The sequence below is a fragment of the Stegodyphus dumicola genome, chromosome 11 (assembly GCF_044657685.1).
Source record: "Stegodyphus dumicola isolate Sdum_Otavi_A_Nest chromosome 11, ASM4465768v1".
Classification (NCBI taxonomy): Eukaryota; Metazoa; Arthropoda; class Arachnida; order Araneae; family Eresidae; genus Stegodyphus; species Stegodyphus dumicola.
Window position 1 is genome coordinate 134,336,153 of NC_140778.1, and position 17,321 is coordinate 134,353,473.

The 17,321-nt window shown below is 36.1% G+C and overlaps 1 protein-coding gene across 1 annotated transcript in view; it reads left to right on the forward strand.

Annotated features, from left to right (window-relative positions):
• Nucleotides 1–4,505: 4,505 nt before the first annotated feature.
• LOC118194102 (uncharacterized) overlaps nt 4,506–17,321 on the forward strand; it is a 106,687-nt gene continuing 93,871 nt past the window's right edge. The window contains exon 1 of the mRNA XM_085826488.1: nt 4,506–4,678. The gene's annotated coding sequence lies outside the window, so the exon portion shown is untranslated. The remainder of the gene's footprint in view (nt 4,679–17,321) is intronic.

Genomic DNA, 17,321 nt, shown 5'->3' on the forward strand with positions numbered 1-17,321 from the left:
AAAAATCATACAAAAAAGGTTATATCAGTATGCACAAGACAATAGTATCCTCTCACCATATCAATTTGGCTTTCGTAAAAAATACTCTACCTTTCATCAGGTCTCCCGCATTGTGGAAAAGATTGGAGAAGCCTTTAATAAAAAAGAAACTGTTGCAGCTCTATTCCTGGATGTTGAAAAGGCTTTTGATAAAGTCTGGCATACCGGATTAATATACAAATTAATTCACTACAATTTTCCTCCTGAAATCATCAATCTTATTTATAGCTATTTGAGCAATAGGTTTTTCAAGTTAAAATCAATAATAAATATTCTACTCGCAGAAAAATTATGGCGGGGGTACCTCAAGGAGGAAATTTGGCTCCCTTCCTCTATTTAATATATGTCAATGACTTCCCTAAACATCCTGGTACAGAAATTGCACAATACGCTGATGACACAGCCATATTTTCTATTTCTATCAACTCCAAACATGCTCAGCATAAACTTCAACAAGCTGTAAACAATATGCAAAACTAGAAAATTAAAATTAACCCTAATAAAAGTATCAACATTATCTTTAAAAGAAGCAATAAAAACCCTGTCTGTGATCCTCTGCAAATCAATAATAGTCCTGTTATCAGAGCCAACACTGTTAAATATCTAGGCATCACTCTTGATGTGAAACTTAATTTCAAAGACCATATCTCGTGTATTTGTGAAAATACCAGAAAAGCTTACTTAAGTGTTTACTCCATCATTAATCATCATTCTAAACTTAGCCTTCAAACCAAGCGCATTATTTATCTACAATTAATTCGACCTGTCATGATGTATGGCTCCCCAGTTTGGGCGGCTGCTGCCAAAAGTAATAGAAAACCACTGCAAGTTTTACAGAATAAAATTATTAGGATCATCACTGGAGCTCCATGGTTTGTTCGCAATATCATACTTCATAATGACCTCAAAATTAATACTATTGATGAAGAAATACTCAGAAGTGTTCATAAATTCTATGAAAACCTTTCTACCCATCATTCGTCTATTATACAAAATATTGGAAATTATGATTTTACAATAGACCAGCCTTATAAACGACCGCGCACCATTCATCATAATGTTCAGTGGTAGATTTGCTTAAATTGTATATATTTTTTCAACTTTAGCTTTATATTTGGACTCTGAATGTAAAGCATTTGTTTTTTACATCTATTTACTCAAGAATTTGTACTTATAATCAAGATTTCCTATTGGTCCAGGAGGACACCTTTATATGCAAGATTTTTATTTACTACTTATTTTCTATGCATCAGAATTTGTTTCTATTATTTATCTCAAGTATTTTACTCCTTTTCATACTACAAAAATGTTACGGCACCTGTATATAGACTTTATTATTTTAAAAAATGCGCAAATTATGTAATTCTACAGTTCTTCTCGACTCACCAATCAACATCATGGGATAGGCCACGTGACTTACAATTTAACTAGATGTTTTTAAACTCAGTTCTAGTTCACTCTCTCGCACCAAATGGTGCCACCTCTGGTAATTTTCGTCATTTCTTACATCAATTATTTTTACCATTACTCTTATACGCCTTTTTGCAACGAGGTTAGAATACATGGAGATGCCCTGCGCGCAGTCCAAGTGAAGCCAAAAAGTGGGGGAAAGCATGCCCTTAGTAGTCGTGGCTTTAGAAAGATTGACGAGCTCTTCAGCCAATGAGGCAGAACCTAGCCACACCCAGTTTCGTAAATTAAAGACCGTGAAATCTGCGCTTTTTCCTTCACTTTTTCCCGCCATTTCATTTTATTTCTACATTTTCTATCATCTTGTAGACGGCTGCAATATTGTTCCGAGAAGCAATTTTTATTCCTGCCAAAATGGTAAATTCCTGCGTCGCTTTCGGCTGTACAAATAGAAGAATAGCAGGATCCGGTATTACATTTCACAGGTAAATATTCTTTTAACATATATACTATCATTTATTTAATTATACTTTGCTCAAAGTTAGATAAAAATTTGCTGTGCATGTCTAAAACATATCCAAGGAAACGGCTGCAAGTGCTGATAATTGTATCAATTCTAATGATTATCAGGATATGCAGAGGGAAAATATATGTACAAAGGGACTGATTCCATTAAAATGAGTTAAATGAGAAATGCATTATGTAATTACATGCTGTCATTAATGAATGCTAGCAATAAAGGTATTGTGAAAATAAATAAATAAATACTCAAACCATTAATTGATTATATTTTAGTTATTCTAAATATATACAGGTATAATTCTCAATTTTCCATGTTAGAAATACTACTTACGTTTTGAAATATATTAAATTGCATGAACAATGATAAAAAATAATATTTAAATCCTGCATTGTTATTTTTAAAACTCCCACAAATTTCACCCCAAATTAAATCCTGTTATTAAATATTTACTTGAACAGAAAACAAAATGAAATACATAAAATATGACTTGTAATATAATATGATCACACCTTTAAAATAACGCGTTTTCTTTTCCACGATGAGCTGACCACTCCCCCTTCCCTTGTTTACTTACCGTTCTGCTTTTACAACTCAGTTAATTACGAGTATAATACTCAAACCATTAATTGAAGAAAAATCTGAGAATTATAGATGTTTCTTCGCGCACGTCACACCGAGAAAATACTCAAACTCTTTTCTGACGGCTTTTCAAACGCACATTTCAATTATTCTACTTATTTATGCATGTTAAAAAAACATTCTTTTATATGGAAATGAAATCCGAAATGTAGACATTATTTCAATGTAACCGTTCAGTACCTTATAACCCTCTCACGTCTTCACATAAGAAATCAGAAAACACACTCAAAACTTCAAACAAGCTGACGTTTAACCTCACTTCACATAGTAAGGGAAGCGTTTTCTTGCCCTCACGAGGCGTGGCTTATTTGCTTCCCCCGGCTTCACTCTCCTCGTATTGCGACAGCAGAGACGCCATCTCCATGTATTCTAACCTCCTTGCCTTTTTGGATATACACTACACCACTCTTAAAGCCTTAAATGGATAGATAAAATAGATCGAGTAATGCACTTTCATTAGTACGGAACTTGAAAGAAATGTTATGACCTGACCTGGTATAATATTCCCTTGCCAAAGATACAGGAACTGTATTTATTCATTCCGAGAAGACTGCAAGCTGTTTCGGATGCCAACGGGTTTCCTACACCATATTAAGCAAAGAAATATGTTTTTTTAAAGGTGTTTCCATATCTTTGTCCGACCCCTGTACATCAATAAATTTAAGTGGAGAAACACACTTCATTTTGGGCTCTGTCTAAATTAAGAGAGTCAATCAAAATAATGTAATTACAAACATGTTCAATTATTTGTTATTATTATGTATATGTTTGTAATTTATTGTAATTTACAATAAATCAAAATAATTGTACATTATTTTGATTGACTCTCTTAATTCAGACAGAGCCCAAAATGAAATGTGTTTCTTCACTTATGTTCAATTCTTATTTTTATTGTTCAATTCTTTGTTATTATTATTATCATTATTTTTCCCGTCCAATGGGCTTTTGTCTGGGAACCACTCTAACCTGAATAACATCAATATAATGACTCTGTGGGCGTGAACTTGTTGAAAAGAAAAATGAGTAGCTATGACAGTAGCTAACATGGAATTCAAATTAACTTCTCTACTTCGTGTTCATTATGAAAGCTCTAATTAAAAAATTTCTAATAATTTACTTAAAAAATGTATGCTTTTATGATTTAATATAAGGAAATGTTAAGGAAACGGTGAGATTATTTTACACCATGCTAGAAAAAAATTACCAAAACAGGAGCGTTTTTTTTTGATCAAATGATAAAAATGCAGTCCATTCATGATATATTAGTTCAAACAGAGTATTCGTACAAATATATATATCGCTGATATCAAGCTTCCGATTATCGCGACGCTTGCGTCTCATAAAAAATATAGCCCTGTGGGCACAATAAATGGGAGAGAGGATAAAGGGGATTGACGATGCATCACCAAGCCAAAACAAGGTGAAAATCGAAAAGTGGAAAACGACCCCAGGAAGCGCTTAAAAGGTGAAGCGGGACTGCATGTTTGCGTTGTGCATAAAAGAAAACAAGGATAAATCGTTACAGATAAACATGAGACATAATTTCACCGGAAGTATATGAAATAGTGTTTTGATAGAATTTTCTTATCAGAATGGAATTTTTATAAAATTTCTTTAAAGGTTCTCAAGATGGAGGTTCTTTAAAGGTTCTCAAGATATATGTGAAAATCATGTCTAAGCACATGAAAAAAGTTTATTTATACTATTAGAATAATTTGTATTTGAACTGAGAATTTTTCTTAAAACCAAAATTTTATAAAATAAAATTCACCACTTTTTTTAAAATTATATAATTATTAATATATTTCAAAGTGATGCAACGTTAGAATCTTGATTAAACGTGGTGGTCTCGTAAGCTGTGTATTTCTTTGTGAAATGCGTAGCCCTGAATGGTGAAAGCAAATATATGCCGGGAGAGGGTGGTCTGCGGAAAGGAGGCGTCGCTCTTGTTTTTTTTTGATAACGCCAGAAGACTTCTCTGTTATTTCTCCGAGCGAAACAAGTAATCTGTTTTTAAAAGACTTGACTAGTTGTAAACATAATAAGCTACTGAATCGCCATCTGTTGGTAAGTAAGAAAAGCAAATTTGAACAACCAAGGCCAACTTACACTCAAGGCCTGCCAGTGTGAAAATATTCTTTTGTGTTTTCGGTTGCCTCTGTGAAATTTCTACTGACCGCAGGAGGGCGCTACAATTCCGCTACGCTTTGCGACGTTAACAATGAGCAGAATGTACCCGAGACAAATAACTGTCTTGTTATATGCAAAATTTAAAAACGATTAATCTGTAGTAGTCAGAAATTATACACTTCTTTTTACTAAAAATATTTTTATTTAGAAAGGAAGCATGAAATTTCAAGTTATCCCATTTTTCTTTTTTCATATATAACCGTCGGATGCTTGATTCTGGTTTTAATTCCTTCTTGCATCTAGATATACGCTATTTTTAATTGTACTTATTAGAGTTACCTATTCTAATTTAAGAGTATGAAGTTAGCAGGTAGCTTCAGAACATAAACTATTTCAGCGCAAATTTCTCATCGTATTAATATTAGTTGTGCTGTGCAACAAAATAATTTGGAGCCACTATTAAATATGTAATTAAGAAATGATGGAAGTAAATTTGTTAATACATAAGAGAAAAAGTATTTCTAAAAGAAATTTGGTTTTAGGTACTGAAAATTTTGCTGTTTTTTTATTAATATAAAATACATTTTTCGGAAATATTAAAAAATAAAATTTTAAATAGTGCAGATTTAGAGCTCTGAAGAGAAAACATGACACTATTGATATTCGAAATAATACCAAGCATTTCAATATCACCTACAGCATATAATAATAACATGTATGACATTAATCACAATGAATCATATACTCCCTCTGTCCCAAATTAGTTGCTACATTTGAGTACTGATTATTGATACTGAAAATTTTATGATTTTGTTTGCACATTTTCCAGAAATTTCAGGGTGGTACGTAATCAATCAACATCAACTTTACATACCAAGCATTTCCTCCTTAAATCAGTATCAAAATAATTTCAAAAATCCAGCTTTGGCACACCCTTAAGCCACGCCCCATTTCATACGGACTCTTCCATAAGTAATCACTTAAAATCTTCAGGCTAATTAAATGTCAATTCAATTATCTGTCTTGTCTATACGAGCCAGTTCGCCTTAGAATTTCTTCCACAATAGCATCCCTCAGCATAGGCAGACAGCACTCGAGGCCATAATCACATAAACACGATCTTTCTGAAATACGGGCGGTATAGTCCTTTCAAAATGGGGCGTGGCTTAAGAGCGTGAGAACCCTCTAAATTTGCGTGGACAAAATTGTCCTAAAATAAGTGCTACATTTGTGGAAAGTAAAAACTGAGAATGAAAACCTAGTATGCAAGCATTACAGTCCTTGTAGTACGCCTTATAATTTTACTGATGTCCATGTACTAAACTGCATCGAAAGTTTTTTATGACTCCACCTACTTGAAATGTAGCAGCATTTGAGACAAAACTTTCAACCGAAGTGTAGCAACTAGTTTGGGACGAAGGGAAAAAACAATTTTGAGACTGCTAATTTCAATATCATTAACAGCATATTTTAAAAAATAAAACCATATTCCCTAAAACAAAAAGTATTACATCTATTAATTATATATATCTATGGATTCGACATGAATCCCTATTACTTCAAGTGCAACCACAGAACACTCATCCAGGTAGACAGAAATTTATGTACAGCATCACACTAATTAAAATCAGATATGCGCTTTAAAATTTTGAAGCTAGTACAGACAGCATTCAAATGTTTCTGGATCAAAGATAACGAATATGGGAGCTAAAAAGTAATAAATTTCGTAAAAAAGTTAACGCAATTAGCATTTCTTATAAAATATATACGTGGATGCATTCTTAAATTTTAATTGCATTAAATTAATATATGTATATATATGAAAGGTTAAAATATCATTTATGCAGAAAACAGAGATTATCTCCAGAACGATAAAAAAATATTATGATAATTTTATTTCAGGAAGACGAAAACATAACATGAAGCTGAACACACGTACTTACACATATTAAGAACTTGTTTATATTCAAAAGCAGCGAAAAAACGTAAGAAAAGAATTTTAAAGCTTTAAAATTTTACGTGATGATTGCTTTTGTTTAAGAAATTTTGCATTTGTATTAAATCTGTATTGCATGAAACAGATAGAAATGCTTCCAACAGTTATATGTTGCGAATAATTATTTAAATACAATCGTATAATTTTTTTAAAAGGAAGAAAACTTTGCCGTATAGCACGCAACGATATATCATTCTACGTTACTATTAGTTACAGCGGAACTTTTTGTCAATAACGAGGCAGATTACAAATAGAGAACGTGTAGCAGAATGCGAGCGCCACCTAGTGATGAATTTTGCGAAAGCCACTGAAAACTGGGAACCGGAATTTCGTTCAGTCTGGCAGGCCTTGAGTAGAAGTTGGCCTTGGAACAACCAAGGCCAACTTTCACACTGGCAATAATGCCAGTGTGAAAATATTATTTTGTGTTTTTGGTGGCATCCGTAAAATTTCTACTAACCGCAGACGGCACTACTATTCCGCTACACTTTGCGACGTTAACAATGAGCAGAATGGTACCCGAGACAAATAATTGCCTTGTTATATGCGAAATTTAAAAACGATTAATCTGTAGTAGTCAGAAATTATACATTTATTTTTAATAAAAATATCTTTATTTAAAAAGAAAGCATGAAATTTCAAGTTATCCCATTTTTCTTTTTTCACATATAACCGTCAGCTACTTTTTTCTGATCTTAATTCCTGCTTGCATCTAGATATACGGTAGTTCTAATTGTACTTATTAGAGTTACCTATTCCAATTTAAGGGTAATTTAGAGCACATGTTTTACTTTTAAATTATTTATACAGTAAAGTTAGTAGGTAGCTTCATAACATAAACTATTTTAGTTATCATCGTATTAATATCAGTTGTCCTCTGCAACATAAAATTTAGAGCCACTATTAAATATGTAATTAATAAATAATAATCTAAAATTTGTTAATACATAAGAGAAAAATAAAGAGATTTGGTTTTAGGTACTGAAGATTATTTCATTAATATAAAGTACATTTTTAAGAAATATTAAAAAATGAAATTTTAAATAATGCAGATTTAGAGCTCTGGAGAGTAAACGCAACACTACAGATATTCAAAATAATACCAAGTATTTCAATATCCCCGACAGTGTGTAATAATGACATACATGACATTAATCACAATTAAACTTGAATCCCAGGTATTCCAACATCACCTACAGCATGTAATAATAACATGTATAACATTAATTCACAATGAATTACGTACTCCGTCTGTCCCAAATTAGTTGCTACATTCGAGTACTGATTATTGATACTGAAGATTTTATGATTTTGTTGGCACATTTTCCGGAAATTTCAGGGTGCTATATTATCAATCAATAATAACTTTATTTACCAAGCATTCCCTCCAGAAATCAGTACAAATTAGTTTCAAAAATCCAGCTTTCGTACACCCTTAAGCCACGTCCCATTTTGTAAGGACTCTTTCATCAGTAATCGCTTAAAATCTTCAGGCTAATTAAATGTAAATTCAATGATTTGTCGTGTCTATACGAACCAGTTTCCCTTAGAAATTCTTCCACGAAGGCATCCCTCACTTTAAGAAGACATCTCTCGAGGCTTCGCCTTAATCACATAAACACGATCTTTCTGAAATACGGAGGTATAGTCCGTGCAAAAGGGGCGTGGCTTAAGAGCGTGCGAGCCGTTTAAATTTGCGTCAATAAATTTGTCCCAAAATAAGTGCTACATTTGTGGAAAGTAAAAACTGAGAATGAAAACCTAGTATGCAGGGTTACACTCCTTGTAGTACACCTTATAATTTTACTGATGTCCATCTACTAAACTGCATCGAAAGTTATTTTGACTCCACCTACTTGAAATGTAGCACCTAATTTGGGACAAAATTTTCGACCTAAATGTAGCAACTAGTTTGGGAGAGAGGGAATATAAAATTTTGAAACTGCTATTTTGAATACCAAGTACTTCAATTTTACTGACAGCATATTTTTAACACAAAAGCCATATTCCCTAAAGCAAAAATTATTTTCTCTATTAATTACATTTATATATGGATTCGATATAAATCTCTATTAAAGTGCAACCAGAAAACACTCAACCAGACAGTTACAAATTCATGCACAGCATATTGCTGCATCACACTAATTAAAATGAGATGTGCGCTTTAAATTTTTGAAGCTAGTACAGATCAGCGACTTCATATAATCTCGTCCAGTATACACTGGTGTGCAAAAATTAAGGTCGAAGTCGAAAAATTAGCATATCAGCTGAACGAAGAGGCAGAGCGGACAGAAAGACCAATCAGAAGATTAAGTAAGGTGATGTACGGTAGCACATGCGCAGATATGCAGGTAGACGTAATGGGGGAGTGTCTGAGTAGTATAAAGCATGTTGTCGGTGTAAGATCAGTATTTCTGGCAAAGAGATTGTAAGCCGTATAGCAGTTAAAATCACACCGAGTTGCTGCCTCAGCGAGAAATGGCAAATAATCAACATCCGGATGCTTTTACCCGAGGTCGAATCATTGGGAAGTTGGAGGAAGGCCGCAGTGTGACAAGTGTGGCTGCAGAGTTCGGAATTGCTCACAGCATCGTTTCACGACTTTGGAGACAATTTCAAACTACAGGAACAGCTATCCGGGGGTTTAGTAGTGGTCGTCCACGAGGAACCACAATCGCAGATGACCGGTATATTGCCTTACAGGCCAGAAGAAACAGGCGGCAGACAGCGGGAGAAATCGCTAGACACACGACACAGGCGACTGGACGAACGATATCGATTTTTACCGTGGCAAGAAGACTGCACGGTGGTGGTCTGTTTGCACGACGCCCTGTACGGTGTGTACCTCTAACGCCTGCCCATCGGAGAAGGCGTTCTCTGTTTTGCCGGAAACACCGGAATTGGAGAGACAATGAATGGGGACGAGTACTCTTTACAGATGAGAGCAGATTCAGTCTGAGTAGCGATTCTCATTGCATACTCAGAGAGAGCGGGGAAGCCGCAATCATCCTTCGAACATCATTGAAAGGGACAGCTATGGAGGTGGCGGTGTTCTCGTTTGGGGAGGCATCATGCTTGGTAGTCGTACAGACCTTCACATCTTCGACGCAGGTTCAGTCAACGGGACCCGTTATTGTAACGAGATTCTTCTTCCATATGTGCGTCTTTTTAGAGGCGCTATGGGTCCGCAGTTCCTTTTCATGGACGACAATGCACCATGTCATCGCACAGTAGCTGCCGAACAGCTCTTAGAGTGTGAGGCTATTGAACGTATGGATTGGCCGGCACGATCTCCGGATCTCAATCCCATCGAGCATGTATGGGATTTTCTAGGCAGACGCTTGGCAGCTCGTACCTTACCACCAGTAACGATTCCGGAGCTTCGATTGGCGCTGCAAGACAAATGGGCAGCAATGCCTCAACAACTCATTGACACCCCCATTCTCAGCATGGGGAGACGCTGTGAAACCTGCCTAGCAGTCAGGGGAGATCATATCCCCTATTAAAGACCGGATGTTTCTTGCTGGACACCCATCACAGGGATTTTTCGGCCTTCAATCGCATTGCGCTCCATGCTACTTTTTCAATAAAGCTTCTTTTTATCCCTCTGATTTCTCTTTTAGTAAGTGTTGCTTACATTACTCATGTCCTTACGTATTGGCGATCTTACGGTATTAAATGTGTTGATTTGGAAAGCTTTTGTACAAAGTTATATGGAAAAAACCGTCTCGTCCTTAATTTTTGTACACCAGTGTATATCTCGTTGGTACAGACAGCATTCAAATCATTCGAGGGGTAGAAGCCGAAGGAGTAGGTTCGTCGTCGAGATTGTGCCTGCCTCCGATCCTGTTTCTGCGTGTACGCCCTGTCTGATTCAGCGTGGGGTGCAGATTGCGACCACGTGCAAACTCAATCCTCTTGTATCAGCATTTTTAAATGCTAATCGACGGTTGGTATTTATTTAAAAAGGCCTTGATGCTTTTATTACTTATTTATTTTGATTTATTTTATGATTTTAGGAATTATATTTCGCTTTTTCTTGCGAATTACGCTTAATTGCTGGCACGTGTGATACCTCGCCATTTTGCTACCGCGTGTTGCGGCGCTTATTTGCGTTAATTAATTAACTCGGTTAAGTAATAATTAATTAAGTAAATTTAATTTTTCTGATTTAAATTTAAATTATTGCGTGCGCGTAATTTATTGGACTTTGGTCGTTGTGTCTGCTTAGTTATCCCCAAGCTCACGCTGTTAGGTGTGAGTCAGGGGCCTAGTAGACTTTCGTCCGCTCATCCGTCTGCCGGGATACCGGCGAGTGGGCCCGGTTCCGGGGCGCGGGACTCTGAATTGCTGATTTGTTTTCTTGATTTTTGGACTGCGAAAATGGATACGAAACTGGATGCCGTGAGGATTCAAATCAAAGAACTCGAAATTATTCGACAACAAAATGGCACATTTACTGACACAGAAGGTAAGATGCACAACTTCTTAGGCCCGTCCACACGAGGACGCTCCCGACGTAGTTGACGTAACTTTTTTGACGCCGGCGTAAATTCGCGTGACGCAGAAGACGTAAAACTGAGTACGCTCCTGTTCAACGTCACTCTTGCCGTCCATCCTCGGAATCAGCTTTTTCGCCCGCGACGCGCGCGGCGTATAGCCAATATCCGACCGAGTTCTTATCACGTGTCATAATCAGAAAACCTTCTCGCTTACCCGTTTCAATATGGCGTCAGAACCACACAGAGATGAGTTTTTGCTTAGAAATATCATAACTATATACAGCAATAAAATAATCATTGTTCACGCCATCTTCAGATTTCTCAAACCGTACATATTGGTACACATTTAAAATTCTCATTAAAGGGAAAAACTATATTTATAAAGCAATGATCCGACCAGTATATCCATATGCTTCACCTATTTATAACACCGTAAGTAATAAGAACCTAAATAAATTACAGTTTCTACGAAATCAAAGTTTCTGCCTTACAAAATTCTCCTTAATTATTATAAATATTGGCTATATCATGTATAATAAATAAAAAGCTCTATAAATATCCCAATATTAAATACACCAAAAACTAACTTCAGCAATATAACAACTTCTAAAATAAAGCAGTTGACTGTGAAAGAGTATTCAATAAAATACAATTACGAAATTTTGGAGGAAAGTTACAACTTGTGTCATACAGCAATCATTTATTGAAATTTAATTAAATTACCTTTGCAGCGACTTCTACTTGTTACATTATTTTTCCCAAGCACTTCTATCACAGATAGCAGACTGGTCAGCGCGCTGCTTTGGTGGCGGCGGATTTGAAAGGTGGCGAGTTCGATCCTCACCCGTAGACGGATACATAATACAGTTAGCTATTCTCGTTTTTAAATGTGTTTCTTATATTTAATCATGAATCATTATATTCTTATTTTACCTATTATTATTGTTTTAATTTCTTATTTTATTCATTATTATTATTGTTTTTAATTTAGTTTAAAAATGTGCAGTGTAAATAAAAATCCTTATGTTATAATATATCTGCATCTCTTTATCATATATCATCTATAAATTCTCTCTTTATTTTTACTTTATTGCATATTTTATCATGCACATAATTTCTCATAAACTGTCCAAAGTTTGAACCTCATTCTAAATTCAAAAATAAATAAAAAGAAAAATAAAAGGCCAAGGGTGGGGAGTTAAAAAAATATGAAGTTAGTTTTATTATATGGTGGATGGTGTATATAAAGATAATTAAGTAATTTAATTCTCTTTATATTCTGTATTCCAAACCAATTTTATGAATCCTAATTTTCATACAATATAGAATCTGCAAGTCTGTCAAACCGGTCGATACTCATCCTGAAGTAATTAAAAAACAAGTAATATACCCCCCCCCCAAAAAAAAAATATCAAGTCAATTCCTACTTAGGTCCACAAAGAAAATTTTAAAAATACAAAAATAAATAAATAAATAAATAAAAATACAAACAGAATACTTTTTAAATTAAAAATTAAAAAAAATTAATATGTGAAAAAGCTGTATTAACATTAAGTGTCATTCACTACAAGTTTAAAAAATTGTATTTGAACTTGAGTGGATGAATAAAAAGCATTTTATGTACTGAAAATTTCAACAAGATATAGGGAGAGTGTGAGCTAATAGTAGGAATTTAATAATTCCAGATATTCCTTTCGCAAACAAGGCAGTAAAAAAAAAAAAAAAAAAAAAAAAAAAAAAAACCCTCTTTGAACAGGTCGCTCTAAATAAATCTTTCGGACCCATTCTTGCCATTTTTTGCGGTTTTGCCTCTGCTTAATAATATCACTTAATAGTAAAGTTTCGGCTATAAAAAAAAAAAAAATTATCTGATTCGGACAACTTGCCGCAAAAAACATACAGAAGCACAACGAAGTAATAAGATACAGCTCTGTTGACGCTATATGACAGCGTCACGTGATTTTTGCGCAAAATAATTCTATTGGTTAAACGCACTCTTCGCAAGCGTACTCGTTTGGACGCTTTTACGCTGGTAACGTAAAAGCGCGTTCGTCAGCTACGTTTCGAGCATACTATGCTAGTTGCGGTTAACTCACAGTTAACACAACAGGAAATCATAACAAAACATCGGATAACTTGAAACAAAATACAAATGTTTAAAATTACAGGGACAGAAGTCAGATTAAATTACATGGTAATCAATTAAATGAAATATCTCTGGATCAACCAATAAGTTCTGACTATGATCTGCCAAAGACAAAAGGTGATCAGACTATCCGAAAACGTACACAAAGACCAAATCTTAAGAAAATAAAGCTTAGTAGTCCTTCTGAAAATACACCACAAAGGCCACACTGTCAGGATACCATTTCAAATGAACAAGCTACGTCCGTAGGAGTCAGTGATAACACACAAAATCAGAATAATGAAAACATGGACACTACTACAACAGACAATGAAAACTCTACTGTCACTAATTCCAATAATCAGACACAAAACAATAGAAATTCTAAGATTTCTCGATAACACTTAAAGAAAACAAACTGAGTTGGAGCGAAATTAGCGCAATCTTCAGTCAAAGGAAACTCATATTTCATGGAGAACACATACCCACGGGTAGTATTAACGTTATTACCCAATCTCCAGATGACTACCGGACCGTTGTTCAAATATTAAAAGAAAATCAGGTAGAACATCATTCTTATATCCTTCCAGAGGATCGTTATTTAAAAGTTGTCCTTAGAGGACTCACCGAAAACAACTTGATCGAGGATATTAAATTCGAATTAGAGCAACTTAATTATCAGATCAAAGATATCAAACAAATGGCCAGACGTCGCAGTGGAGAAGTCACCAAACTCCCATTGTTCTTGATATCTCTTCCCAAGAATGAAAAGTCAAAGGAAATTTACTCAAGCGGGTTGCAACTATGTCCCCAAATGCGTCAGATGCGGTAAGGAACATTTTGTTAAGGACTGCCCAGATCGAAACAACAAAGACAAGCCCTTATTCTGTGTGAACTGCGGGGGATCTCACACTTCCAGTTTCAGGGTGTGTGAGAAATTTCCCAAAAGAAAGTCCGACAAACCTAACAGCTACCCCAGTAGGGTAATTGAGAATAAATCGTATTCACAGGCACTATCATCAGGCCTATACTCTGATATTCTAAGTGAAGCAAAACAAGTCTTCACTGACCTTGCGGAACTCGTTTCCGTTATCAAAAATGCTGGTTTTCAAAATGCAAGTCAAAGAGATTAAGCAAACTAATCAAGAGCTAAAACCTTCTACCACTGCTGATAATGGGTCAAGTTAGACCTACCAGTGTTCCCATCTCTATTATGACTTGGAATACAAGAGGCATTCACTACAAGATCACGGAGCTTTCAAATTTTCTTACGAGTCATGACATAGACGTGGCTATGATAACAGAACCTTTGCTACGCCAAGTACAAACATGAAGATTCCGAATTATAACTGCTACAGATGCGACCGTCTAAGTCACGGAGGCGACGGGGGATCGCAATTTATGTCCGTAACTCTCTGCAATCCTGTATGATAAATGGGCATGAGCTAGTCACTGTGTCTGTCCTCCTTCCGCGTTTATTTCAATTCAATGTACAACCCGCCGAAAAATATTCTTGACATCAATTATCTGGCCGAAATTCTGGACACCAATAAGTAAGTCATACTTGCGGGAGACATAAATGCCAAAAGTCAAGAATGGAGGTGTAGAAGGACGAACAAAAATGGAATTAAATTATCTGAGTTTATTAAAAATCACCCGGTCTATTTTCATGTTTCTAGTGAATACACTTATCTACCACAGAATCCAAATACTAGTGACATTCTGGATATTTTCCTTTCCACCACCTCTTTATCCTTCGATGTAGAAATACATCAAGAACTACATAGATTCGGATCACTGCCCGGTCATTGCGACCCTAGGTACGAACAAGAATGTCCTGGATGATTATATCAATGTGACTAATTGGAAGGTCTTTCATGAAATTCTCACTGAATGTCACAATAATAATCTTAGACTACGCACACCGGACGACATCGAACTTGCTGCCAATCAGCTTACTTTAGATATTCAAAATGCCTATAAAGCGGCTACTAGAAAAATCCCTAGACGGCAGGTTACTGACAAGTTACCTAACAGGTTCAAAAATCTCATCAAAGATAGAAATAAACTTAGGAAAAGGTTTAACCTTACCTGTGATCCGAATACGAAGAAAAATATGAACAGACTTAGCAGAGAGATTAAAAAGCAGATTACTATGCATCGTAAGGAACTTTGGGATGAGAAGATCGAGAGCTTTAATGAACCAAGTAGCTCTTTCTGGTCATTCGTAAGACGCTTAAAAAATAAAACTACTGTCAATAGGCCAATTTATCATGAACACGGCATTGCACTCACAGACATTGAGAAAAGTAACACTCTTGCAGAGCACTTCGCTAAACAGTTCACCCCAAATACCGCCCCATGCAACCAGGAGTTTTCAACTATTGTCAGCTCCACAGTGACCGACTGGACTCGTACAAACGACATGAAAAATTGTTTAGATCTCACTTCACCTCAAGAAATCTTGAACATTATTAAAAAGCTCAGAAATAGAAAGGTCCCTGGGCAGGATAATGTGAACAATGTGGTCTCGCAGCCGCGAGGACAAACAAAGATTCAACAGACTCTGCGGAGAGGTGAGATCTCTACTCAACGCACAAGCACAACACAGCTGAACCAGATACCTTCAAAACCTCTCCACAGACGATAACTCGCTATATAGAGCCATTAAAAGGTACACGAAATGCCACAACAACATTACGCCCCTTAAAGGGCCTCAAGGGATCCATTACACCGAAATTGAGAAAGTAGAACTCTTAGCACAGCATCTGGAATCTCAATTATGCACTAACTACATTCATGACCCCACCACTGAAAGCACTGTTCAACATTTTCATTCCACTTTTCTACAAACCCACGCACGGACAACATCATTCCAACCTTGCCTACAGAAATCCTAGCTATTATCAAGAAACTCAAAAACAGGAAAAGCCCTGGCTTGGATGATATCACCAACATCATGATAAAGAAATTTCCAGTCAAGGTTATCTTCATCCTCACCAAACTCTGTAATACCATCCTGGAGTGGCAACATTTTCCTACATCCTGGAAGACGGGCAAGATTTTCCCCATTCTGAAGCATGGGAAATCGCCCAACAAGCCGGAGTCGTATAGACCCATCAGCCTGCTCTCCTCCATCAGCAAAGAATTGAAGCTGTTCTACTAAAACGAATTAACTCCCATCTAGAAGCCAATAATATTCTGATTCCACATCAATTCGGATTCAGGAGACAGCTATCCACCACGAACCAACTTTATAGAGTTGTCGAGACCATCGCTGAAGGGATGACTACGAAGAAAGCTACTGGTGGACTATTTCTTGATATAGCAAAGGCTTTTGATAGAGTCTGGTTGGATGCACTCCTTTACAAGTTAGACGTTCTGGGTTTCCCAGAATACATCATTAACATTACCAATTCCTACCTCACAGGTAGACACTTTGTCGTTCACGTAGATGACACAAAATCAACCTCACACCCAATCCTTGCTGGGGTGCCCCAGGGGTCCCTGCTTGGACCTACATACTTCAATATCTATGTGAACGACATTCCTACCACACACGACACAACATATGCCAGGATCGCAGATGAGACTGCGACCCTGGCACAAAGTGCATTTATTGGTCCAGTAATTCAACGGTTACAAAACTTTATTCACACACTAGAGATCTGGCTTAACCAGTGGAAAATCTCTGTCAATGTGGATAAGACCAAAGTAATTCTGTTCACCAGGAAGACCAAAATTAAAAAGAACCTGCAGTTCTTCAGTGCCAACATTCCATGGGCCAAGCAAGTCCTCTATCTTGGGGTGATCCTCAACAACACTCTTACATGGTCCCCACACATCACTTCCATTATCCAGAGGTTCCGGGTTCGTAAAGCACAACTCAACCCCTTAATTGCTGGGAACAGTGTGTTATCTATAGACAACAAGTTACTTATTTACAAGTCCATTCTC